Source organism: Nipponia nippon, unplaced genomic scaffold, assembly GCF_047370975.1.
Source record: "Nipponia nippon isolate SJK-2023a ecotype South Korea unplaced genomic scaffold, ASM4737097v1 scaffold_4, whole genome shotgun sequence".
In the NCBI taxonomy this organism is placed as follows: Eukaryota; Metazoa; Chordata; class Aves; order Pelecaniformes; family Threskiornithidae; genus Nipponia; species Nipponia nippon.
In genome coordinates, this window is record NW_028262358.1 from 6,429,349 (window position 1) to 6,457,062 (window position 27,714).

The 27,714-nt window shown below is 44.5% G+C and overlaps 1 long non-coding RNA gene across 2 annotated transcripts; it reads right to left on the reverse strand.

Annotated features, from left to right (window-relative positions):
• Positions 1-233: 233 nt before the first annotated feature.
• On the reverse strand, positions 234-27,714 carry LOC148053080 (uncharacterized). 2 transcript variants are annotated; one of them, XR_015708643.1, is made up of 6 exons: positions 27,631-27,714; positions 27,323-27,354; positions 24,755-24,838; positions 2,726-2,801; positions 1,911-2,164; positions 234-313 (listed from the first exon to the last, which is right to left on the reverse strand). It is a non-coding gene; the product is annotated as an uncharacterized LOC148053080 (long non-coding RNA). The 2 variants fall into 2 exon arrangements; XR_015708642.1 differs by having other exon boundaries at positions 27,498-27,680.

Sequence of the window (27,714 nt, forward strand, 5' to 3'; positions counted from 1 at the left end):
TTAGGCACCTAATTTTATTCGCTGCACTAGGGACATTAATCTAAGATATTTATATGAAAACCTCATATTTTTCAATAGTTGAAATCCTTAAGGCCTTAATCAGGTTAGAGGGATTTAGAAGCTAGATTGAGATCTGCATCACATGGGAAACAGAATTGCTTTTTTTCTAACTGCCTACAATAATGATTTTAGAAGGAAAGAAAATCCTACCATTTCAGCAGACTTCTCTTCTCCAAGTCCACACAAGACACACGTCGGCAGCCAGGTGCCACCCTTCTGGTTTCCAAGAGCTCTGTAGCATTTTAAGGCATTACTGCAGAAAACAGATGTATTTTTATGGTAATAATTTTAACACCTTTGACATTGTTTTGTAACTACCTTGGATCCTGTTACGCTTCACAAAGCTGCAGAGAGAGATGAGGGCTGACAAGTCTAAATTTAAGGAGCAGAAGAGACCTGACTCACTTTCTGGCAATGCCGCTGGCTCCCTGAGTGAGCGGGTAAATCACCCGGTGTCTGTGCAGCATCTCAGCCTCACCCAGGAGCCCCTTCTTGCTTCAGCCATGTGTTTCAGGAGAAATTTTCAGGGTGCAGGTCAGGATGACAAAGTCAGCGGCATCCAGGAATGTCTCCATCCCACGCTGCAGCGCAGCGCCGAGTCTGCACCCACCTTCTGTGGCTACGGATGGTCAGGGCTAATAGAAGATCAGCATGGTAATATGTTGTGTAGGCAGGCCAACCCTAAACTTTGTGCTTTGCTGGGGCCTACTGTTTCTAAATAATAATGAAAATTAGCCCTTCAAAACAAGCAAGTGGCCTCTTCAACCAAAATTAAAAATCTAGTGGCATTTTTAGTTTCTGTTCCAAGTATTCTGCATTTGTAATGGGAAACTGGGAAGGGGGGAAGGTAATAAAGATATCTGGGTTTTGATAAAAAATTGTATTTAGTTTTCAGGAACCCAACGTTTGGTGAGCTCTGAAAATGTATGGCTGTAGAAATGGAAAAAATTCTGATAAGCGCATTTTGTAAAAAAATTTAACAGGCCATGAGAATCTAGAGAGAAACTCTCAGCCAGGACAATCCCTTGGCTGTCTTTAACCACGTCCGAGTCTGTGCTGGCCCACAAGAGCTGTGGACCATCACTCTTCAAACAGCCGCAAAAGCCTCTGGGTTGATGTACGCCTCAATGGCAGCATTTGTATTTGACAAATTCTCTGCTTATGATATCCAAGTATTACGGCCTCTCTTTCTTATGCTACAAGCATTAATCAGAGAGGCCTTTCTGGAGGGAGGAAATTAATGGTGAGTTGAGGATAACATCTGCAATGTGATTTTGCTGCTAATATTTCTGCACTGTGACTTCTGCCACATCCAATGTCAGCAGTGCTCCTTGGAGACAGCCTTCTCCAAAGCCATCTGCTTGTGCGGGTGATACCTCATGTACCTTGGAGAAAATGAGCAAAAATCTGCTACTGCTCCCTTTTCCCCCAGTCCAACAACGCGGAGCCAATAAAGACTAAGCCAAGCTAAGGAAATAAATATCATGCTGGAATACCAAAGCCCTTGCTCCCCTGAAACAAAAGGTAAATATCTCTAGTATTTACAGTACCAAAGTTATATTGGAGAACGCTCCCACAGAGGCACTGACTCAAAGGCAAGTGTTATTGGGGTTTCGGCTAGCACATGGGTTTAAGTCCCGAGCTGCAAAGCCTGCTGCCATCTCCTAAGGACAGGAGGGCCAGGGACAGCCAGGGTCACGCAGTCCCCGGCCGCCTGGATGAGAAGCAGCAGAGCATTACTAAGACCTGGGTAAAAGAATAAAAGATAAAGATTAAAAAAAAAAAAAACCTCAACCTCCATTTTGTCCCTAATCTAACTAAGGATCAGGTTATAATTCAGGGGTACACACCTGCTCCATCAACCCCATCTCTCTCCTGCTCGTCACGCTGCCAAATCCCTCATACTGCAGCAGCCTCGACGCGTGGGGCCTGGCTGCCCTGGCACAGGGGTTTCCCCGGGAACATCAGCAGCTTTGCTCCAGATGTAGGGTGAGGTCTGGTTGGGATTCACAGTTCCCTTGCTGCCGGGAGGCCAGGTCTATCCCATGGCTTGGCTGAATGTAGGACTTGGCAGGAAAAATCTGAGGCTGAATGACTGATGCTACTGGAAACAGAGAGGAAGGCAAGGATTTAGTCTCTGCTACCGTGTTTTGCCGCTGCTTCAGACCCTCTGATGGCTTACCTCCCTGTGGACTACCACAGAGCTGCAGGCACTCGCCGCAGCATCAGATCAGTATTTCCCAGTGTGCTCCTAACTCAGTCTCAGGGTGCAGCGCATAGCAGACAGAAGCTGGCATGCCCAGCTCTGCAAGCTGCTTTCCCTAGGAAGCTTTTCCTAAACTACGTGATTCCTGAATCCTTTCAAATAATCACGTTTCAGGAGGAAGGCGAGAGAAAGAAATGCCTTATGGGATTCACTTTGTTTCTGGGGAAATCAAAGACAGTGAGGCATCAACAAGATAAATATCCTTAGTGTTAGCACAGAGCGGCTGCTTCGCACACGGCACACCCTTTCCATAACACTGCTTATCCGCAGTGAATTGCGCTGAGCAACTGAGGATGTGCAACCCCATCCTGAGAGTCTAATCTCACTCTCACAGAGAAAGCATCCTGCCCTCCCCCGCGTCTCAGTCTCAGCCCTCTCTTTCACCCTCTTACAACGTACCTGCATGTTTTCAGTTGCCTGTTTCACCAGTCCTCCAAAATCCTCCTTCCTCAGATCTCGACAGGTCCATCATCCTCTAGGTAGAAATCGCCTACTGTTGCCAGCACCATACCCCCAACTTTCTGGATCTTAGCTTTGGAAGACACACAGGGGGTTCTGAGCAGTGACCCAGGAGAGTCGCCCACCAAAAACTGGGAGCAGCACCAAACCCCAGACTCTGGTTGTAGCCCCAGTTATGTCTGGAGCAGCAAGCCAGCCCTCCTCCATTCCATTTTGCCCTGGGTTGGTTGGGGGAGCAGGGCTGCAGGGTGGTGGTGAAGTAGCATGGTGAGGGGAGGTCCTCAGGGCAGTCACCAGAGCAGCATTCCCCTCAGTGTAGACAAAGAAAGAGATGAAAAGTATCTCTCTTCATTCTGATATAAAAGCAAAACCATCCTAGGTTTAGAGCTTCTTGACTCATTTCACTCCTCAGACCCACTCCAGCACTTTCAGCCCGTCTTTGAGAGCTAGAGTCCAGCTCAACACATCTGCAATATTCCTCATTTTTTATGGCTTCTAATCATGTCCCAGCTACCAGTTCATCCCACACTGGATGGAAATCAATGGATCCCTTGACATTCTCCCCCCTGCTCTGCCTTCCCCTTCTACTACTCAGCACATCTGGTCAGCAAAGGAGCCCTTTGAGTTTCCCTGCTTGGTGAGAAAACATTTGATTTGTGTCTCATTTTTCTGCAGAACTGAGCGTAGGTGTTTTCTCATTGCCAACCACCCCCTCAGCCCTCCCAGGGGGACACGCATGTCCCCTGAGCTCGCTCTGTGCAGTGAATCCTCAGACACTACCAGCAGTCTGAGTGTTTATCACTAACAACTTGATTTCCTATGGAGTGGAGAAGGAAGGTAACCCAGACCATTATATGACTAAACACAGATCTGAAATGATGAATCAGAAAAACATGCCCTCATTAAATACGTCAGATCTCACCATAACAATCTCCTTTAGAACAAAAAAAAAACAAAACCCACTCCTGGGGTCTATGCCTGGCATTCCTCGCCATCCATGGAGGGCAAAAGACCCTACAAGTACTGACCATGGCTGGATTCAGAGAAACTGTAGGATTTGTCCTAAAAGGGGCAGCTTTTACAGTCTTCAGTTATATTTTAGCCTACAGTATTTTAGCCCAGAGCTGGCTGCCCACCCAGACTGCTGCAGTGTCTGTAACGCGAGCTCCCTTTCCCAGGCTGCACGTGTGCATCGTGCAGATGGAGATGCTGCGGGGATAGCAGCTGCAGCAAAAGCAGAAAGGTTGCACTGCTTGAAACTCATTTGACTTACAAAAACTAGCTTACCAGCAGCCAGGCTGCAGCTAAAAAAGTTCATCTCTCTTGCTTTTCCATAAGTATAACAGTCAATAGCTGTATTTGGGTTTTTTTTAATTGCTCCTAGTCTGAAACTCCACTTGCCAAATTCCAGCCCAGACAGAACTTCCACTGCTAAGTTATGAACCCTGAAATTGGACAACGAGGCATATGCGACCGCAATAGAAACGATGGCGCTGCCTTGCCTCAAAAGGGACAGGATCACAGCTTATAAATATCTTCAAGGTGACAGTACATGAGAAGGACGGGAATTATTCATAATTTTAACAGATAGTTGGAGAGACCGCATTCGCTTACAGGAAGTAAGGGAGGAAAATATCCATAGCTGGGGAAGTTCTTGGTAGGAAAGTTGTGAAGCTGGGAGGAGCTCAGCAATGAGAGAAACTCATTGCTGGCGGTGCTCCGCCCAGCCCAAGAACGGCACGGCACCGCTGAGCCCGTTTCCCCTCACCCAGCTGATACAAGGATGCCCGTGGGCAATGAGGTCAGATCCCTCATGGCCACACCACAGCTCAGACTCATAACCCAACAGGGCTAAAGTACAAAAGAAGAGCAAGCCACAACCTGCCAAAGTGTTGGCACAAATACCATTAACTTTTTTCAGCTTCTGACAAAAGGTATCCAATGCATGTGACCAGTAGAAGTTCACTTTTTCTCCTCCATATAGATTAACAAAATGCATCTCCAGCCATTTCCAACACATGAAGAAACTCAAGGTTCTGAACACTGAAGGTGCATGTCTGCTGCTAATTTATTAAATCAGCCAAGCAAATAGCATCCCAAGTCAATCCTCCCTTGCATTTACAGGCTGATGAAGGAACACAAGAATAGGGGGACTGACTTTGGGGTGAGGGTTGTCACACATTTCCTTGATAAGCTCCGCAACACCTCACTGCTGCCATTGGACATTTTGACCTATGCAAATCTTCTGCAACATCTTTGCCTTTGGTGCGTGCTCGCATATAAACCCATGACCCACACTTACGTGCGTTGCATAAGTTGCAAAGCACTGGCACCTCCCAGCCTCTAGGAAAACATTAGAAAAGATCACATTTTCTTAGTGACTTAACAGGTTCCTTGTATTTCTTTTCAGCTTTTCCAGCTTACAGCTGCAACACAGCAGCCTTCAGCAGCAGCACAACAGCCTCTGGGCCCAGTTCAAATCTACAATTTCTTTCAAAATTAGCCATGGCAATGCTTCATGCTGTCAGTTTATGTTTGCATCCCCATCGTGATGCAACGGGCACGAGGGAATGGCTAGGGCAACATTTCTAGCTGCCCTTGACTTTCCAAGCAGCTTCAGGGCTGCTTATTTCACTACTGCTTCAATGTTTCTCTCCTGTTTGAGAGTCTCAGCACATGATGCTCTACTTTGGCTAATTAATTTTTAAAGAAGCTGTGTATATTAATGCAAATTCTATTAGTGATGCCTCTTGGCAGCCCATGTATTAAATACAATGCCAGTAGCATGACAACACTTGACAGTCTCCACAGTGGTAAATTACATATATTATTATTTTATGCCCCTTTTAATGCTTTTAAGACACATCCTTAAAATAAGTCGGAATTGTTAGCATGCTGGTACTAAAGCACAAAAATATTCCTTCTTAATTTAGCAAAGCATATGTTCCTATTAGAGCTATAGATGCCAGATAAAGACTGGCACACACCATGTGTGGTGTGAAATGGCGTAGCTGTGTTGCCTTCAGTGGGACTGCAGAGACTGATACCAACGGAGGCTCTGATTCGCTATTCCTTTGCAGCCATAACTTGATATTCCAGATTACCATCAAGGGGCAATCACAACATTTGATAACAAGCCCATCTACTCTACAAACTGTTTTGGTGATAGAAGTTCATAAATCTCTGCTCATGTACCGGCCACTAGAGAGGGACAAAGGGAGATACTTCGCAAGTGCAAGTTACTGCTTGGGAGAGTTTATAGCACAAAGTTTAGTAGCAGTACTGCTTGCCTTCAGTTCAGCCTTTTCATGTTAAAGGAGAAAAATCTGCTGACAAGTTATATTCCACAGCAAATAAATTGTGCTGACTGCTCGTGATCCAGCAGGAGTTGGGCACAGGAAGGGCACCGTGCAAAATCCAAGCATAGATGCTCAGAAGCATGAGGTATTACAGAGAGAAAAGAAAACCAAACAGGGCCAGAGCATGAACAAAGGGAACCTTTTCAGGGCCGCCTTTGTGGGACCAGAAGGACTGAAAGCCTGGGATGGGATAAGTAGCAACAGGGGAAAGGAAAGGAAGGGGGAAAAAGAGCAGTCCTAGAACAGACAGGGACACAGCTGGTCCCAGAGGGATCAGATATGAAAGACCCTTTAACCTGCAGGATCATATTAGATCCTGGAGTGGAAACAGAAGCTGGCAAAATTCACCCTGTAGCCACAAAAGCCATTGGTAAAGACTCTCTGCCCTTGTATGCCTGGCCCAGGTATGCAATAGTTTACTGCTTTGCTTGTCCATAAAAGCAAGTAAAACTAATCAAAAGGTCTCAGCCCCCCTGTAGGTGTTCAATGCAATGACACACAATGAGGCTTATTGATTTCTAGTTCCCTCCCATCCTTTTTTTTTTTTAAGCAGCACACAGGGAAGACACAGAAACCTAGCAGTTAAGCTCTCAGAAGCTGGGATGGACCAGAAGCAAGGATGCACAGGTAACCTTAACTCAGCCCTCTTAACATTATAAGAAAACCTTGAGTTGTACAGTTGCACCTTTGTCTTAGTTGTGGCTCCCTGCTTCACTTCACTCTGCAGGAGGAGCAACGTGGTGGGAGCTGATGTTTTGCTCCAGCTAACACCCTTTGCCATCTCCTACCTTTGAGTTGGTAACCTGAGCATCCTTCAAATAAAAGGGGCAGATCCACTGATAAGGTCAAGCTGCTCTCTGCCCCGAGGTATTTGCTGCTGCTCAGATGAGTTCACCTGGGTAGACTGCGTAGCTGACAAAACCCAGTCAAAAGATATTGAGTGCCCTCGTGAAAATAATTTGTGACCGGATAGCATTTTGCCTGCGTCAGAAGCCAGCAAGGTAAAATAGGTCAGCTCAGCTTTATGGCTGAGTCCTACTACAGGTGGAACCTTCTGAAGATGTTGCTGCCTGCAGACACTGTGGGTTTTGCACATAATATTTTTGCTTCCCTCTGCAGTGCGTCAGCTGTGCCGAATAAAGTTTGCAAACACCATGATGCGCCAGCTAGCGCATGTACACTGTACCACCTCGGAGGTAGCTGATTTTGCAGCAGGCAGGCTGCTAGGAACAGCCACTTCTGCCCATCTTCACCTGTACCTTCTCCATCCCCTTCTTCATTAAGTAAAACAAAACAAACAAAACAAATCCTTGGACACGTAATTACACAGCAACACAGCACGTCCTTCTCTCATATTGACTCACAGAAGATGAGCACCAAGAGGCCTAGTCGCTGCTTGGGGGATCACATCCTTGAAAAGCCCCAAAATCGACCGTAAGCCATGCCAGTGACTCCTCTCATAGGAGCTATGCAAGAGGTACTGTGCATCTCTGGGAGTAAATCAAACACAACAGCATCAGCTACAGTGATGCTGGAAGAGGCTTATGGCCTCAGGCAGCTGCCTATGCTCCCCTTTAAGGGTCCTTTCAGACCCTTATTTCTATCAGCTAAAGACTTGAAGCAACTTGGGGGTAAGTGGCAGCTAAGAAAAGGGTGAGGAGCATGCAGGGGAGGCGGTCATCACTTAAGGCTTGTGAATGGCTCTCCTAATTTCTTTAAGCCTCTGTTCCCCATTTGATAAATGCAGATATTGCATTTCAGGTCAGATGTCCCATTCAGCCCCAAAAACCTTTCCTCTAGTCCTCCTTGAACCATGCTTCGTTCATCCAGAAAACAGAAGGAAGTGAGGGGAAAAAAACCTGCACTGGCACAGCTCTGCCCTGGACTACCATACGCTACTCAATTTCCTCTCTTGCCCTCTGAATGACCAATTTCTGTTCTCTGCTGTCTCATGTGGCGATCAAAATACTGGAGGAAAACACCCATACTTTTCTCAGCCATGTAAACTGACATTTCAACGACCAGCACCCTAGCCCTCCCTCAGCCTGCCAGTTTTGAAGCAGACCACGTTTCCCCACTCACTGAGATTTGATTGGTGGCGAGAGAGACTTTGGCGAAACACCCTATTCCAAAGCACACGGCACATATGAGATATCAATGGCAATCATCCCATCCATAATGTCAGAACCTAAAGAGAGATTTAATCGTATGATATTTGAAGACTTCACAAGAACAAGTTTCCTTTTTTTAATTTGACACTGGGATTTCCTGTAACTGAAATAACAATCTTCAATTTATCCTTTCCTGTTGGAAGGAAAGTTTTGCTGTACAAAACATACAGCGATGCCTCAAAGTAGTTCTTACCCACCTCCTAGGAACAAAAGGTCACCACAAGAAAAAGCCCAGGAAGCAGAAATTGCATGTTGTGAGGATCAAATGTAGGTCAAGCCTAACCTGCTTTGAATTTTTTTTCCTCTGCACTGAACAAAGGTTAATTCCACCCCAGGCCAGAGTGTGCGGGAATAGTGGCTCTCCTCCACTTCTAGGCTCCTTCCCAGGCTGCAGTTCAAACCAGTTCCAAGAACTTGCAGTCAGCACAGCATAACACGAGTATTAAAAAGATCTCAGCCTAAACCGTTTGGCTTTTCCTGATCTGAGGGAGTGTTGCTGGGGTTTTTAGGATGCAAGGTAGGTTTATCTTAGATAATAGTACCGCCATGCTCATACGTTAACTGGAGCTAAGTGGGACACCAGACCTCCGACTGCAGCCTGCATGTTACGCTGCAAGGTGCTGCAGGTATCAATTCCCCATGGGTTCCAGTGAAGCCAGCTCTAACAACAGTTCTGTGAACTTGCCTTCTGCAGACTTTGCTCTGTTCCTATGATGAACCAAGCTTTTGGCACTGCAGCAATAGACTTCAGGGACTCACTAAAGGCAACTTCTGTATCTCCATACAGAAAGAAATAAAGGCTTTAGCAGCTGCAGTCAGGAACGCTTGCCAACAGCTCATTCACAAAGAGCATGAACTAGGGGAAAAGCATCTGTCAGCGTTGAAGTAAGCTGGTATCAACTCCGGCTTGCTAAAAAGCAGGTGAGCCTCGAAGTCTTGAAAGTGGTGCATGGGGGAAAGTCTTCAAAAGGTCTTATCCAATCTTCCAGTCTCTGAAAGCATCTCATACAAAGAGAGCTCAGCAAACTGCAGCTCCAATGGTGCAGGAGAAAGTGATTTGTTCTTTAGCAGAAGGCAGAAAAAGAGAAGAAGGTTCCTGTGAAATACCGGAGAGGGAGGGAAAGAACATGACTTCAACAAACCTAGCTTTAAATCCCAAGAGAGTTTGGAAACAAAAGCAAAGGAAAAAGCAACTTTCCTGGATGCCAGCTATGACTTCAGGGCAGGAGGACTCATGATTTCCCAGGAAGGAGAGGATTTTTCCCAGGAGGGACAGGTCTAAGCAGGGGACAAACGAGCTATGTGAAAGCTCCCCCTGCCCTTGGTTACGTCTTGCAGGTATCTGACACCCTCTGTGCAGTTAATCTTGGTGCCAAGTCACTCCAGGGGGATGAGCCTGTTTCTGCCAGCGCTCAGCTGCCTGCATTATAATCAGCAAGTCAGTGAAGGTCTCCACAGATCATGTTCATTACCAGAGATGACACAAGATGCTTAGAGGAAGCAACTTATTCTTCAGGTCAAAGCTTGACTACATTAAGGCAAAATCATCTCCTAACTTGTTAAATGAGGAAATTTGGAGTGGGACTCACTGAAAACCAAGCAAAGCTTGGGGAGTCTGTATCACCAAGTTATTTTTCGAAGTACCATCCCCTGACACCGTTTCACACGCTTCAGCAGACTGTGTTGGCATGGGCACCAGCCATCCTGCAAGGCCACTGCCTTTCCCTGCTCCTCTTGCACCCACTTCTTTGTGGCTCACTTCTTCCCAAGCACCTTGAATATGAACCATGGACAACGGTGGCTCAGTACCGCAACAGAACCATTCGCTCTCAAAGCGCTGATGGCCAGACAGGGAAAACCCATGGCCATTAGGCCCCTCCTCCAATTGCTCTGAATTTAATGCGTCAAGGAAGATGAGACAACTTTCTTCATTCTGCCAGTGCCCTCTTTGCTCAGTCCTTTCTGAGCCTTCCTGAGTGTCTGTCAGCAGATGAGGAAATGTTTCTTGAAGTGCAGCTTACAGATTGCTGCACAAAAATAGTTTATTTGCTTACAGTGCCAGGGATGCAGCATTACAGATGCTTTCAAGTCACTCGAAGTATAGTACGACTACAATATTAGCTACTGGAGCAGAAAGCCTGAAAGGGGGAAGGGAGACAAAGGGGAAAAAAAAAGTATTTTTGAGGCTGTCTTTAATGCTATAAGCTCTGCTTTTTTTGTTTCCTAATGTGACACAGTAAGCTGCTTAGGAGCGCAGAGGAACAAATGGTTCCTGTGTGGATCACTTTATTAATGAAGTATTGATAAAGTCAAAATTAAAACTGCATTTGTAGTGCCCAAATAAATGTTACTTTGCATTTATAGAGCAAGCTTAAGCCCAAAGATCTTTCCTGACTTAGTCACTTGCAAAATGGCTTTTGAGGAAGGTTCTGGATACTCTGTGAAACCCCAGATGATCACGAATTAGGGCTGCCTACATCATAAAATTATGCTCATCAACTGAGTCAGCACTGGAACAAGATTAGCATTAACAAGACTTGATAGACAATAACAAGACAAATTTAAGGTACCACAAAAAGTTTATTACAGTGCAGATGTACTATGCAATGGTTGCCACTAGAAAAATTACTACAGTGTGTAGTTAATAGCTAATTTTCAAAAATATGTTTTCCAGCAAATGAAAAGTGGGTGTTGTGGAAGTGAAAGGGTTCTGAGCCAAATTTTGCTCTTAGCTAGATGTGCTGTTATTGCAGCTCCTAATGAGGTTTGGTCTTATAGCTGAGAATCAGAGCAGTTGCATGCAATTTTTTTTTTTTTTAACTGAAATAATGTTGATTCAGAGCTTGGTGGAGGAGTCTAGTTATATAAAGAGTTCTACAAATTTATTTTTTTTACACCTGTATCTTTGCAGCTGTCAAGCTTTCATAAACTAAAACTCAGAGGTCAAATTCAGCAGTACCTCCTTCCCTAAGCAACCCACTGCATCGCTCCCTCCTGCACTTGCTATTCAGCCTCCCTTCTCCAAAGCTGTTCTGTGCTTTGGTAGCATTTTACTCCAATTTTAGCCATATTCTACATGACCACTGAGAATCAGTTCCCCAGACTTCCCCTGGCAGAGCTAAATATGTCAGTGCTATAGGAAAAACAGCACCATATGGCAGTTGTTTGATCTCAAAGCAGAAGCTACAGTTTTTTTGACAACTGATGAGGTCCACCTGTCTAGAAAGTCTCATTTCCCTCCCAGACACTGCAAACTTGTTTGTGCATTGCACGTGTCCTCAGCATCCAGGATAAAACTCTGGAGATTCGTTCTAGGCTGTCACTAATTCCTGGCACATTACCCACAATCTGCAGTGTCACTACCATCTTGAAAGATGATCAGGGATTGAATTTTTTCCCCACCAGAAACATTATCAATCTTTGATACTCAGACATCAGTAGCCAATGGGACTTTCCTGCCCAGTTCCTGGGGCACTGACCCCAACTGCAGCCCCTATATATTTGCATATAACCTCAGGTGCATAAATAGATAACATGGCTCAACACCCAGTTACATGAGCCTGACATATAACAACAGTCTGCTTTTAAGAGCCTCTGACATTATCTTGGACTAATTCTGCAGGCCAGTAGTTCATTGTCAGTGTATTTATGACATTTATATCTACATTAAAATCACTTAAGGACATAAGAAGGGTTCAGCCTTTCATGGGACACACCAAAGTGTTCACTCTGACCACCGCATGGTGCCGACATGAGGCCAACTGATATCTAGTTTGGTACACTCTGTGCGTAGCACCATGATGTGGGCTGGATGCATCTATAGCAAAAAAAAAGGACTAGAAAAGAGGTACGAGGAGAGGGAGAGTAAGCATGATTTCTCTGTGCAACATGCTGGCTCTCCTTTCTTTCTTCATGCTGTGCAACTATTTGCTAAAGGAAATTTCACTAAGATGCTCTGCTTCCTTTTTGAAATTACTCTTTAAATGCTGATTCTCCATCTGGTGCAGAGCTCCAGATTTTGAAAGATATGTAGGGACCTAGCTCCCAATTTCAAATAGATGTCTGACATGTTTTAAAAATTAAATTCCTCTCTTTACATGTAACAATACACAAATTTAACCCTTGATTTTTAGGGTGGGTGAAAAGCATTATAAGAGTAATTAGAGTGGTTTAAGAAAAACAGACTTGACCTTGTAACCAGATGCAAACCTTGATGTGAAAGGAAGGTTATTGACCACATCTATGTCACACACATGACAATAACAACCACGTGTTACACCGAAGAGTTTACTGGTTCCCAAGTGTGAAAGCAAGTGAAAGTTAAACTTTCTTCACATCACATGTGCTTCAGTAAAGGGCTTACTTTAGGTAAACTCACTTGCCACTAACATCTGGCTCCCAGGAAGCTTGGCAGCGAGCCCTACAAGAGGTGCCTACTTCCACACCATCTAACCAAGGCCTGCTTTATTGAGTGGAAATGGAAAACAGCCTCAGTAAGGAATTTTTTTCCCTATAGGAAACTGCCTGTCAAAGCTCCAGAGCCACAGTTATCACAGCATGGGGATCGGACATAGCCCCATGAGGGTAGGGCAGAAAGGGCTATACAGACTAACACAAGCAGCACTCTGATCAACCACCGAGGCTCCTAGACCTCTGCCACTCATCATCACCTTCACTTCAGTCCCCTGACAAGTCTGCAAGTCACAGATTAGAAAGATGCCTTGACAATAAATAGTCCCCTTGATAAGGCTGAGCTGCTGGCTGCTTGCACGTTTTCTCCTTGCCGTAACTTGAAAATATTGCACCTTTGCTACAGAATCTAAGAGTTTAATTCCCCTGAATTGTTAATTTTTAAATTGGCCTTTTTTATCTGTACATTTTCACACTCACACCATACTTATATACACATTCACATTTTTATAGAATCCTTCAGATTCTATAATTTGAAGGAAGTTATTTTAAAGACACTCTAAAAAGGAAACACTTCTTGAATCATCTATCCATAAAGTGCTTTCGCTATCATGAGTCTATCCACTGAGGACTCCAGGGGAGACCAAACCCAAAATGAATAGCTGTCCTAAAAACCTTTTGAGATATAAGCAATAATTGAAGACCAACCTGTAAGAATCTTTCAGGACTAGGAAGAAATGCTGTATGACTTATATGAAATGTGAGCCAGTCTCCCAACAGGCAAAGGTCCCAAACTGCTTTCTTGGTTTTTAAATAAAGCCTAAACTCAGACATCATGGCAAAGATACATAATGCATTTAACACAAGACATGTAATAAATCACTAAGTCAGTCATATATTCTACTTTTCTGTCACCATAGGATTTTCCAGAAAATTGGAATCTTGCTGCAAAACCTTGCTTAGTCTTTCATTTCTCATATCAGCTCCATGGCAATTTGTTGGAACTGCAATGTGACTGTTGTAAATTCTCTGTTGAAGTCAATGGCATCAAACCAACTCAAAGCAACTGTAAATCAAGCCAATCTTTCACCCTCTGTGTTTAAAAATTAAGGTTCTGCACACTGCCAAGTTTTCTTCTGAGATACACAAAGGTCTAAAAAGTTTGCTTCAAGAAATAATTAGCTCTTTCATTCATCCTGTGATCTCTTCATTCAGAAACCAAATGACTATCCTCCTTCGTATTACCCGAGATTCACGCTCTCTCATCTCAGGATAGCACTCTGTAGCAGACTGAAGAACGACTTAAAATGATGCATTCATTACTTATTTCCAGACTTCATTACATAAGAATCTTTCATATATGTTCTCTTCATGGCTTTGTATTTTTGCCACAACTGGATACAAATAAGCTAACTGCTGGGTCTCAGTGGAGAAGATCGAGGATGCTGATTACTTCAATATACAGCCTATGTTTCTGCTCCTGAAAGCCGCACGAAACAGCCAGTGTAAGCAGAGTCACTGCCTGCAGTCCACATCCGCAGGCAGTCTGGGAAGGACTCTGTGACAGCCCTCACCAGGGCTTTGCAAGAGCGGAACATAACCCAGCTTTTCCCCTTGGGAACAGGCATTCAGGGAAGTAAACAAGCAGCAGGCAAAGGCCATCCTTAGGGAAGCTAATACTCCACCCCAGGGGAAACCATCTCCAGAGAGCAAAGAGTACAATTTCCATCACAAGCCCAAGGAAGATGTCTTCTTCCTGAAGACAAGGTTGCAGTAGAGAACTGATTGACAAAGAAATCCTGGTGAGGAAGAACCACTGCCATGGGGAATAGCCAACAGAGACCTAGGTTAAAACTGTATCCCTCTTTTGGTTGATTTTCAGTCAGAAAGAGACCCCTGGTCTTTTCCTCACATCCAATTCCTTCACAAGACAGATGTGTTTCTCCTGGCCTTTCCTTGTTTGCAAAATTCATCTAACCTACACTGGCATTTGATGCAGGACCAGGCAGTTTCCAACCAAACTGAAGCCTGTTGACCACTGTGTGAGCTGCTTTTATACTGCTGCCCTCAGTCCTTTATATAGCCATCACCTCTCGTCCCTTGGACCTTGGGGAAGCAATAAGCAGCATTTGTGCCCTGAGAGACTACCACAGTTGTTTTGCAGAAGCTCAGATTGTTATTGAAATACTACATGTTCAGATGATAGACTCAGGTTATGTCAAGCAGTAGAGGTTCATGGTTACCAGCAGGGCAGTGCTTCAGGAAAAGCAGCCTTGACTTTGACAGGGTGGAAGGGGAGGGAGAGAGGGCTGAGGCTCTGGTGAACCGTGCTGTGCTGCTGGCTTCAAAACACACTCACACACGTCAGTGCCTCAGTGCCCCTTGATATCTGCCAAGATTAGCTCCTTCCTGACAAAGCACTGCACTTTGGAGAGAATGAGAAAAGCCCTAAAGATGGGGAGCAATCCTTTGGGGCCTCTCCCAGAAATGTCACTCCTCTCCCCATATCTGGGGTCTAAGGCAAGCTCTTCCTCCCCCTCCAGCAGTCCTCCTCCAGCTGCACTTATTTTCCTCAGCACTAGGAAAAAAAAAGTCAAGCGCCTGCTGCTGAACACTGCACTGGAGTGAAGGAAAGACAGTGCAAAGAAGCAGTTGCATGCACGTCAAGCCAGGGCTGCAGCAAATCGATGCCTCCACATGGCAGCAATGTGTTGATCCCAGTGCTGTGTGGGTTTCCCATCCATAACAGCACCAGCTCTGCTGATACAGATCTTGTTTTTCCATGGGGCTCTGGTTAATACAGCTTTAAATATTTTTCTTCCTTCTTAAAATGGTTGCTCAGAATGAGGCAGTTGAAAGGAAACACAGAAGTCCTGGACGTATCGATTCAGATGAGTTTTGTTAGCAGGGTACATCACTCCTCTCATCAGCTGCCTCCCACCTCCTTTTCCTTCCCCCACATGACATCCCCTGTTGTTCATGCACTAATGAAGACAGCAAAATGGTTATAGGACTCTCGGGATCACTTATCAGAAATTCCGTATCTATTTTAAAGGCCTGTTTCATTCACAAATGTAAGGATTTCTCTCCTAAGGATACTCCTCAGTAACTAACTCATTTGAGAGAAGGGATGCAATTCAGGTGAAAAGTAGAGAAATGTCTTTGCTGAATTACTACAAAGAAAGAGGAGATGATCAATATTTACCTGCGTACTTTCTCACCACCCTACAGGACAGCTGCTCCAACACATGGGAAGAGATGAGTAAGGGTGCAAAAGAAGGAAAAAATACTATATTCTCTCCCATCCCCTTTACAGGGCAAATACCACTATTAAAAAGGCAAAAGAGAAAGCCTGTTAGATAAATGCACTTGTAGCCTGGTGTCTTCACCTGCCACTCATGTGCCCAGGTGAGCAGCACAATGGGCACTGCAGAGCTGCACCCTCAAACCATCACTTACTTGGAGCAGGATGAGGTTGTTTTTGGTAAGGCATCCTGCAGCCCACTTAAGGAATTTGATATCAGAGTAGCCTTTGGCACTTTGCTTTCCATATGCAAATCACAGACTCTCAGAATTTGGATAACTTCAGAAAAGGAGACAGCAGTTACCTTCACATACATATACGAAACCTTTGAGATCCTCTACAAAACTAGACCCAAGAATAGATTCAGCCAATTTGAAGGTTTAAACCTCCAGGCTGGTTGGAAAGCTTAGCTTCACTGGCCTGCCATGCCCAGGGACTTGGGTTGCCTCAGGTCCAGGCTAGCTCCAGCTTTATCAGTCTTGTCCTCTGACAGGGACAGATGTCAAACCTTGATACTTCCATTCTGCTGGCAGCCAAGACTGGTTTTGGTCTGGCAGATGATCTGGCCTATAAGTTAAGATGTGGCTCAGCAAAAGGAGACTGGGCCAGTTCAGCTAAACTGTGCATAAGCAAATACACAGCCCTGGTACCCTACACAGCACAGGGGCTTTCAACATTGCTTCTGACACAGACAAGGAGCCAATCCACCCAGCCCCTTTTCCCCAGAGGGCACAGTATAGCACAACTCCAATGCCACCTGTGCAATTCCCCTTTCAAGCCAGCAGAGGAACTCTCCTAGCATCTTCATTCTTCTTGTTCAGTAGAGCACTGATATTGTACTTAGTTGCAATATGGAGTGCTCTGTAAAGGAAACAGCTGTTGAAGGAAGTTGATAATGGGACTGGGATCTTTCACCTGTGACAACACTTCAATCTGTCCAAGGTCATTGATGTCCGTTCAGCAATTGATTAAATTATGTGGAGATAATTGAGAGGAAAGGCATTGACACCACAGAAACATTCATTACCAGCCTTGGCCACCTCTTTTGTGTTTACAGGAGAGGCGAAATACTAAAATGGATATAAGTAGTGAGCTCTTATCACTTTATGGATTGAGAAGAATAAGGATACAGCATGTTGGCAGAGAATGATGACAATGGAACCAACATCACATCCCTCCCTCAAGAGATAGATTATTCCCTTCCTGGGTATCTTTCTCCCAGTCTGCCCACATGCCATCCCTCATCAATACTGTGTGCTTTGGAACATCTTCTGAAGGATTAAAGGACTTCTCTTGCTCTAAGAGGGAACAAAGCAATGGCCTTGTTCAAACCACACTGCTTTTCAGGACTCTGCAAGTGAAGTAATCTGTGTGATCTGCTCTGCTGAACCACAGGGAACACAAAGACACCTCTGTTAGCTACACTGAAATAGAAAGTTGCTGAAAGTAAGGGTCACAGAAATAGGTACTGTGATGATGGATTTTCCCCAGAAAGTAGGCTGAACTGTAACCCTGTCCCAACACCAGTTAGTAACTGCCAGTGGGTTTTCCTGAAAGCTCATTTAAACTGTTTCCAGCAGATCTTTACACAAACCTGTTGTGGGTACAAGGAGAGCATGAAGCACTTTTTTCCCCTTTGCATCACCCTTCTACAGCTGGTGTGGGATTACAGCTAAGAGCTGCAGAGCCCTTAAAAAAGGGACAGAAGACAAATATATATGCAGCACCCCATGCAGTCTACTATCGCCAGCCCAACCAATGCAGTTGGGTTTGCACACAGCAAGCAGCCACCTGCCCCTCATTAAAAGCCTTGCTGTCGCCCACTCTTCCTGGGAAAGCTAGCTGTCACCATTGCAAAGAACTGACATTACAAGCTGGTGCCAGTACTGGTGCTTTTCCCTTCCTGGCTAAATAAATAACAGCAGTCCCCTTCATACTGGATTGAAACCTGCAATTAAGAATTCATTCAGGGTCAGATCTCTAATTGCCTTCTCCCAGGGGAAGGGGAGACTCAGCAACATGTCGTGCACACTGAGAACCAAACAGGACTCCAGAAAATAATGCCGTAAGAAGAGTCGTTTGGGTCCTTTCCTGTTGGGGCAGGAAGCACAAGGGAAGAGAAAAAAAAAATACATGCTCCACCATCAGAAGAAGATATCTTTAAGGTTTTTCACTTAATATTGACTGGTTTAGCTTTCTGAAATTGTTGTCTTCTTTGAATACTTGCAAGACTTCACAAAAATAGGCTTTCTGAAGAAGCCAGCTGCTGCCTGCCATCTCCCCCACACCTATACAAAAGCACTACAGAGTGGGCTAAGTTACTGCAGCATCTTCCCTTGCTTTGTTTTTTGTTTTATTTTTAGCTCCATGTCTTCCTCCAGTTCTCAGAACAACTCCTGCACACCTCTGCCATTTCAGACTCATTTCCCCCAGTGGATTTCATATTTTTACTATATTTCAAGTATCCCTAGACGAAAACGTCAGGACAGATTTTCTTGATCTCAGTACCCCTTTTTATTATTTATTTTCACCAGGCTTCTGAAAAGTACTTTCTTCTGAACAAAATGACAAGAACAGCAGGGCCACGTTGTACACAGTCCTATTTCTTCTGACCAGACTTTCAATGCTGGTTAGGCGATGCTGCTACATCATAGCTTACACTAAAGTCAATCTCAGTACAAGTCAACAAACCAGTTTTGGACCGTGTGCTCCAAGAACAGCAAACATAATGCACTGGGACTTCTTCCATCATATAAATTATGCCTTGGAAGTGAAGAGAGGATAATTGTGCATGTTAAGATTTTGTTTAGTTCATTTCCACCTCTGATTTCTACCCTGTTATCTACTGTTTGTATCATTTCTCATTAGACCACCCTTGCATCTTATGAAGCCGCCAGCATATTCCCTGAAGTGGGCTTCAGGATATTTTCAATTAATATTCCTAGCTGGTTTTGACTCATGGAGGAGCAAACTACACCACCTGAAAACAAGAAAAGAGCTACCAAGCAACCTCTGGTCTTGTAGCCATCACTGTTCTCTCATGCTTTTGACTGAAGCACTGTTGGAAATATGCTATTGTCACTGTCAAACACCATGCAGCAAAGCCTTCTGCATAGCAAGACAACAGCAGAACCCACAAGTACCAGGCTATGCAATATTTTGCTCCTTAACCATACTGTGTCTCACACTAGAGGAGCAGCTGTAACAACTCACCACAAACACAGCCTTGTGATTCCCTCCAGCCACCCACCAAGGTGAGCCAAGACCATTACCCTACAACTTCCCCTTTGCACGGGGTACTTTGAAACCTCTGCCCAAGTGGGACAGTCCCCACCACCCTGTGGCCTGATAGGACAGCTCAGCCAACTCCCAGGTCCCTTACTGGCTTCTCTTGGTCTCAAAAGTCATTAAACCAGTGGAAGATGAAGGCTCAAGTAAATCCCAGGTTGCACTTGAAATAAGTAGCTAGTCCAGACGGAAAAAACCCCCACACCTCATGGGTTACTGCCTTCCTCTAGAGGCCAAAGCAGTGATTTAACCTACTTTTTATGTACCACTGTATCACCAAGCAAAGCTAGCAGCCATTTGTCCTAGCTGATCTATGCCTCCACCTTTGAGGGATAACATCCAAGTACTCCTCCATCCCCCAAAGTCTTTCCCTCCATGCACGCATCCTTGGTGCTTTTTCCTTAGATCTGAAGATGATTCCACAATATCATACTTTTTTCTTGACTTCTGATGAATGCTAAGCAGACAAAATTGAGTGTGTTCCTGCTTCACCTGTTCTCTCCCCGCAACCCCAGCGTTTTCCTGTACAAAAATAACCATGAGGTGAGTATCCAGCTTCATATTCAGAGAAATTAGAGGATACCATCACAAATGTGACTAGCTCTCCCCACCCAAAATTTCACTTAACATTCCACCTTCTATGACACATTTTCTCCTCCTTGCTTTACCCTGCCTAATGTCTTGGGATATCCTCAAGAACCCTCACCTTTCACTGCATGAAATGGAAACTGAACAAGCAGAGAAACTAGCTCAACCCTTTTAAAAACTAAAGACAAAATAATTGCTGTTGCTACTGAATCATAACCAGCAGTCCTGGGAGAACAAAATTGGGAATTTTGCAGTACATAGGTGAATTCCCCGAAACAGAGCTCTGAATTTCACTTGCACACAATGATCAGGTATTTCATCTTCAGGCCAAGATGTGCAGCATGATGAAAGCTAAGACTTGAGAGAGAGAAAAATCTAATCCCCATTTCTTAGATGACAAAAGGTAATTCACAGACAGACAGATTTGCCTGCAAAGCTTATTGCAGCAAACCAGGAACATCATGATCTCCTTCCATTTCCTCACAGCTTCCACAGAGAATGAAAGTAGTTTTGAACCCAATCTTGACCTGATGCAGTGACCCAGGAAGGGAGCCCTCAGAAAGAGAATTTGCACTTTGTTGGCCTCAATAAGCATTGAGAATTCAGGATTTGACATTGTTTGACTACTGGTACCTAAGTAGGCTGCTGTGAAAAAATGCCAGACCTAACATAATGAAAAATATTTTCAGATTAGAAAAGAATGTTACATTAATGAATTACAGGCTTTGTCCTGCCAAGTCAGGTTCCTGCAAATAGTTTGAGACTTGTGAATGAAGCTTATGCCTTTAGCAGTATGGGCTTTTCCTACATAAATGCCTCACCTAGTTTGGATATTGTCTTTCCTTCCTTTCCCTCATCTAAAATAAGCTATCGATACTTCACTTGTACATACACATGTACAGAGAGCCAAACCCCAATGATCCATGCAAGCAGCCTTATGTAGTGCCAAAGTTGATAGCAAAATTGCTAATCACTCTTGAACCAGGCCTCCAAGTCCGCACATCGGCTCAGAGTTGCCAGAGTAAAGTACTGGCACTCCAAAGGTTCAGGTCTGGAAGCCATTGGCTCAGTCTTCCTTAAATCTGACATTTTAGGTTCAATGGCCATTGGGAGTCTCCCCAGTGTTTCTGACCACTTTCCAAAGGAGTGCTCAGATGTTTATCATGTGGTCTGAACTAGTGTCCACCACAAAACTTCTTCTTACATGAGGAGGTTTTGCTATTTGAAGTCTTATTCTCATGTGCAGCTGCTTTTTGCATGGAACATACAGCTTGTAATGAGATGCTAGGAGCCTACGGGGTACTGGGTGAGCATCTTTACCCAATGGGCTGCCCTGTTTCTGGTTTGTGTGTGCATGGCCATTTAGCAGTGCAATGACCACACTGTTCTACCAAGTGTTCCCACCACAGAACACGCTCTATACGGTCGGTATACAACAGCAATATACATACACAGGAAAGCCATGCTGTACCACACTGGTGGTAGTCTAGCCTAATATACCAAGTAGGAACTGTAATGAGGAGACATGGTGAACTGGTTTATCTTCCCATCATCTCACCAATCAGGCAGTTATAAGACTATCTCTAGAAAAAAAAAATCAAGATCAGGAAACAATTTCTTCCTCAGAGACACGAGGCATATGACCTGAAGCATATCAGTTTGAATACCTCACAGGTCTCTTGGGTTAAAAATAACCATTACCTTGTGCAGCCTTGGAGTTCTTAGCATACAGGAAAACTCTACTGAAAGCAGAAAAGCATAGACCAGAAATGGCTATTTTCTACTGCCTTTTGCCAGTCTCACCTATTTTAGGCTGCAAACTCATTGGGGCATGGAGTGTCTCAGTCATTATATTTGCATATGGCACAAGAGAAGCTGTGCTTAGTCTCACTTTAGGCACTACTGTCATGTTAATTATTTATAATGGCAATGTTTTATCCAAATTATGATGCACCCACCCCTCCCAAAAGCCTCAGTGCTACCCCTTTTGGGAAGTGCTGTATACCAGGAAAGAAAAATATAAGATTTCTAAAGAATGTTTAAAAAAATCAGCTTATAAAACTCAATATCCGAACTATAACTGTAAGAGATTCAGATTGTGGCCTGCCAAATGCTCCTGTATTGAAATAGGACAACTGCTTCACACGCTGTTTTTCTGTTACTCTTCAGATGCTGTCCCAGAAGCACTTACTGTTGCAAAACTACAGTTTAACTCTATAGCAAGCTTTGCAACAACAAAAAAAAGCCACCACCTCTGCTGGAAGCCTCTCATTCTTCCCTGCATTCTGATTTTTAGTGCAGGCAGGTGGAGCTGAGGGCTCCAGCCAGCACACAGTGTTTTGCTGGCTAGCGATGCAGCAGTCTGCACAGTGATTGCTCAGAGTGCACAGGGAGGGTTGCTAGCAGATTGGTTTTGAAAGATCTTTAATACAACCAAAAGGATAGAATTCATTTACCCAGAAAAAGATAGAAAAGACCTTTTGCAATAATATCAGTAAAACCTCTTTCAATCTCTACCCCCCAAATGCCCACTGCAAATTTAGCAGTGATTTATTATTAGCTGGCTGAGACAAGCAATTAAAATAGAACATTAGAAGATACTTAGGTGAATTCAGCACCTTGTGTGGATATGTGGCAATAAATCTGTTCTCTGGCAGCGTGTGGGAGAATTCCTCCCTACTGTGGATTCATACCCAGTACCAGGCAAGGCTCCTCTAGCTTATTGCCAAATAAGCAGTGGGACTGGTGCATAGGATGGCAGCAGTCCCAGTCTCTATGCAGGAAGAAAACAGTGCCAGTGCTAATTCTTCATACAGGTAAACTAGAGGCATCTCCTTTTCTACAAGGAAATGTCATGCCAGATATTAATACACACAGGTTGCTTCTCCCTTCAGCCTATGCTATTTGTTTTGTTTGTTATGGGGGAAGATAAAACCAGTAAATTGTACAGAGTCTTGACCCTCCCCTGCAACAAAACCAATCGATATCACCAAGCAGATCAATTTAAAGAGTCAAATTCCAATACCTTTGCTCACACCCAGAAGTTTCTCCAGCTTTTAATATGAATAAGGTTGTGCAAGGAGCAATGACCTACGCAATAAAGTAGTAACAGTTGGACTTTTTACATAGCCCCTGTGCCAACACAAGAGCACAGTGATGCTGCCCTATCCATGCAGGGTCACATCCTGGCTCCAATCGGAAGCACAGTTATGTAGGGAGTAGGGAAAGAAAAGGAGAAGCCAAGAAGATTCCTGGGAGGAGCCCACAAAGCTAGTCAGGCAGAAAGCTAGCAGGAGCTGGATCATACAGCTCCCCTGATACAGTAGGGCAGCTCCTACTCTGGCAAGCTCTGTACCCTTGCAATCTTTGGTCCATTTTCTAACCCCTGTGGCTGGAGGTGTAAGTGCTGGAAGCACAGCTTTTAAATAGCTGAAAGCTAGAAAGCAAACAGAGTATGCTCCAAAGGGATCATTTTTAATTTCTGTGAGTACTGCGTGTTTGGGGCTGGACTCCCAATGAATTCAAATAGCTGAGATTACTAACAAGCCCAGTGCTGCTAAAATCTCCCAAATGAATGATTCCTGCCTTGAAAGGACCTTGGCTCCAGCACAAAGCTATTTCTGCCTTAGCATGATCAATTCTGCAAACCTGCTGGGTTTTTTGTGCAGAAGATCTCCGATGGGCTGAAGGGTACATTCTGCAGAGATACTCCAATGCCGAGACAGTAAGCAATGCACGTAGCAAGGCACCAGGGCCACGTGCCAGGTGACTCAGAGGAACAAGGGGACACTCAGAAACCAAATAAAAGAGCTTAACTACTCCGTCTGGGCCTTCCCTGCAGACTTTTCATACTCGGCAAAGGCTCACTGCCTTCAAACGGTCCTGCCCGCTGGGAACAAGAACAGCTCAGCTCCCTGCTGCAGCACAACAGCCACAGTCCTGCTGGCCCCAGGGGCTCTGCACCACACTGGGGCATGGCTGGAGAGGCAGAAGCAGCATCCTGGCATAAGAGGGGAGAAACCACAGAGGGGACATCAGCTCCATTTACCTTGCACCTTTTCTTCCACCAAGACTCACATTGCCTGCAGAGAGGCACATGAGGAGTCCCCATCTCCTCTACCCAGCTGCAGAGTCAAAGTAACAGCCCAGCTCCTGGCAGAGCAGTCCCCAACCTGCAGCATCCCTTGAGCCCATAACAGCAAGGAAAGTGCCAGAGGTAAGGGCCTATTTTGATCTCCCTGTTATCTGGATTACCCTGGTCATGAGGAACATATTACTCACAAGCCATGGTTTAGGAACTGTTGCTTCAGCTGTAGTAGCAACACTAAAGTAATAAGGCAAATACCTAATTAAAATACATTATTATTTCTCTAGCCACCTTTTAACTGCCCTCTTTTGCTCTGGAAAGGTGCTAGGAGATGAACAAGGAAGCCCAAGTTGCTAGACATCTTTCACAAGCATTTTTGACACAAGTCAGAGACAGAAATGCCACAGGCCTGCTCCAAGGCCAGCAGCAAGAGAGGCAGCACTGCTGTAGGCACTGATAGGAGCTGGGAAGGCAGCTGAGCCTGATAACAAGGGCTGTAATGGGTTTAATAGGGGTCACATGGTAGGCATCATGTTCACCTGGGGTGCTCATTTGTGGTCTGTGCAGGCTCTAAGAGACTCTTAATAAAGGGTCTTTTTTTTTTTTGGCAAGTGAGAGCTGCAGTCTGGCTTGCAAGTGGTTGCTCAGACAGCCTTCAAGTAATGAGGATTTTTCCTGCTCAGGAAACAATCTCTAAGGAACAATTTTTAAGTGATCTGACAGTAATCCACATCATCCCTTAGTCCAAAGCTGTCCACAGACCTGCGTTGAAGTCCACAGGAAAACTCCTTTGGATTTTGGATCAGGCCTCCACTTTCTCCAGTCCTTTCTTCTTGTTTTCTTACACTGCAAGAGCACACCTCGATCAGGCAACATGAAAGCTTTCTCCTCAGCATGCTAACACACCCAAGCCTGACCTTTCACACCCCCTGCCAAGTCAGGACTGGGCTTTGCAGTAGTGCGGGTTGTCAAGTGCTATCACATTCAAGTGTTTGGTACTTGTGTCAAAAATGTAGATGAGGCAGTAAGCTGACATCCTTGGATTCAGCTTCATATTACTCATATAGCTCATGTGAGAGCAAGACTTACTAATTACTCAAAAGGAGTCCGTATTGTGCATATTTTAGAAATAGGCAGGTTGAAGAACACTCCTTAAAACATCTTAAAAACACCAGGAGCAAGAATTAGGTTGAGAGAAGTAGAGTTTTCCTCAGCTGAGCTCTGTTTCCTCAAAATATTTTGAATATTTATTAGTTTTTCAGGAGAGGATAGGAAAAATATTCCACATTCAGAAGTTGGGGAGTTCTTGACAGATTAGCTTCCCTCACTTGCAGTTTTCAGCAAGTTTCTCCATTAAAAAAAAAATCAATTATTTACAGAACACAAAGAGGGAGGAGGGGAAATTGAAATAACTATCAGGAAGTTTCCAGGACAGTTTTCAATCCTATTTAAGAGATCTATTAAGACATTGACCCAAAAATCCACAGAGATAGTCTTTCTGTTAGACTGATGATGTTTAAGAGTCCTTTGCCTCAAACCAGGCTGAGGAATACTAGCAGGAGTAATTTTAAACCTACTGCTACATATATGGAAGCTGAATGCAAGGGTTAACACCTTAGGCTAAATATCTAGCTGGTCCCTCTTAAAACTCAGTCCTTCTATTGTATAGAGTAAGCCTGTCCCTCCTTTGAGTCACCTGAATTATTCCAGATGCACATCCACGTGACAGAAAGTTGACATCATGGCCCAGAGGAGCACTTGCCATTTCCCCTCAAGTAGGTTCCCTGTCTGATGTAGTCCCCTTTTGGGTAGACATTAAACAGACACATCAGGCTTTCCCAAGAGCCCTTAGTGACAGAAATGAGTCTCCAAAAGGATGAGCAAGCTTACATCTTCACCTAACAAACAGAAACCTCCTCTCTAGGCAGTTGCCTTGTTGGCTTTCTGGGCTCTCCTTGGAGAGGTAAATTACAGAGGCAGCACCAAGTCCCACTGGGCTGGAGCACTGCACAGATATATAGTAAACAATAGGTGAGGATGGAAATATTTACAGCCTTAACAGCAGGGGAAAAAAGCAACAGGAACAGAGGCTGAGATGGATTCAGCCCTAATTTAAATAGGGGAAGAGAAACTTGCAGCTGCACCAATGCAACATATTCTGTAAAACACCATCAAGGACTGTGCCAGCCAGTGCTCACAGGGAGGCTGACACTTCGTACCTCAGCCCAGAGCACTAACTCTTCCAAGGTGGAAGTGACTTTTTCCAGATTGGTACAGCTGTTCAATAGCCAGGCTAGGAACAAAACCCAGGTCCCTGCCCTTCTCCTAGAGCTTGGTCTCTTCCACCACTCTGTACAGCAAATACCAAGAGAATTTGCCAAGGAGAAAACCATATCTTGCACAGGACAGTGAAAATTGGAAAAAGAAGAGTTACCCGAAAGTCACAACAGAGTGCATACAATAAGCTTGTTCTGATGGTCAGTAAATACCATGGGCTCTATAAGGAACAGTAAACCAGGCTGCCTGAGATAATTAATAACAGAGATAATTAATCTGGAGTAACAGCTAATGGTGAGCAGTACAGTCCTAGGGTCTGTAAAACCTAGATCTCAAAAAAAAAAAAATTATGCCCATCCGTCAAAGCCATCACCCTCAGCTTTTGAATCTCCTAACCCTGGAAATCCTCTAAGACTGCACCCAGAGCCAGACTCCAACTCTCTCCTCACAGAGGGACTCAAGTTAACATCAAGTTTTTCACTGAAAGCAGCAGGTAGTGGCTGAGACAGCCCTGACAAACCAGGGTCTCAGGGGCAAATGAATCTCTGAGACTGTGCCTACATTAAAAACAACTCACACATTTGTGTGCTTGGCCAGACTGCACATCTCTCTTGTTGTTTAGTCTAACTGAGGATGATCTAAAGCCCTGTTGTGTGGCAAGCAGCTCCCAGATAAAGACTGTTAACAAGTAAGGAAGTCTTTCCTTTTTTTTCTGGATCTTTTCTATGGGTGCCTGAGATTATTGCAAACTATTGCATCAACACTGAATCACTCCCTCCTTTGCATATCTAAGTACAGCCCATCCCCTTTGCAAAATTTTGTCATTCTAGTGAACCAAAAAGTATAAAGAGGAGAGAAAAAGCCATCCAACAGTGTTACTTTCAGCTTCCCAAGTCACTTGCCTCAACTTGAATTTTAACGACACAATCAGACAGCAGCACTAGCTGTTACATCAGGGGTTTGGAAGCAAAGGGAAAGGAGGAGGTGAAGCAAACCCAGGAGACAGCTGAGAGGAAAACATCTTTAAATCTCCCCTGAATCAGTGACACTTACCTGTTTGTTCTGTTTTATGCCTCTGGGTTTCTCTGAAATAGAGAAGAGCAATTATGAAGTGACCCACTTTCCTCCTGTTTAGCATAAGGAGGAAACAGGGGGAAGGGGAGGAGAGGGAGAGGTGCAGAAGGATAATATCAAAGGGGAAAAAAAAAAAAAACAAACAAACCCTTACAGAAGGTAGGAGGGTAAATTGTGATGACCCAGTTTAAAGGAAGAGCAGGAACTAGACCTACTAACAGTCAACACCTTCCCACACACTCTAAGGAAAGGAAGCAGCAAGGGAGACGAACAAACTCAATGCTCACAGCACTTCTTCCTGCTACAAACTCATTCCTCCAGGACAAAGTTTGTGCAGGGGAAGCTCCACAGCAAAAGAAGGTACCTCTCCC